This window comes from Penaeus monodon, chromosome 28 (assembly GCF_015228065.2).
Source record: "Penaeus monodon isolate SGIC_2016 chromosome 28, NSTDA_Pmon_1, whole genome shotgun sequence".
NCBI lineage: Eukaryota > Metazoa > Arthropoda > Malacostraca > Decapoda > Penaeidae > Penaeus > Penaeus monodon.
Window position 1 is genome coordinate 4935721 of NC_051413.1, and position 390 is coordinate 4936110.

Below are 390 nucleotides of genomic sequence, written 5' to 3' on the forward strand. Positions count from 1 at the left end.
ATGAGGCGTGATCAAAAGGTCATTCATGTAAAAACTGCGGATCTTTTTGCAAACGAAATCAATGCGGTTCGTGTAAAATTTCTCCATTTTACGGTACAAACAATGCATGTAATTATAATAAGCATGCGTGGGCATTGTGTGAATGCCAGTAAGTTCTGCACTTCTGTTTAGTCCAGTCAGTCCATCACTGTTTACCAAACTAACGTACATGAGCTGAGCATTCACAGACGTCCCACACCTTGCAGTGCTATTGGCAAGTGAGAAGCTATGTGGCGAGGCACGTGATACAGGAGTTTGGCAACCATTACATGTAACTGTTACTGAGATACTGTATGCTGCAGAGTCTGTGCTTGCGGTTGCAGTACCTCCAAACTGTGGACATGCTAAGGG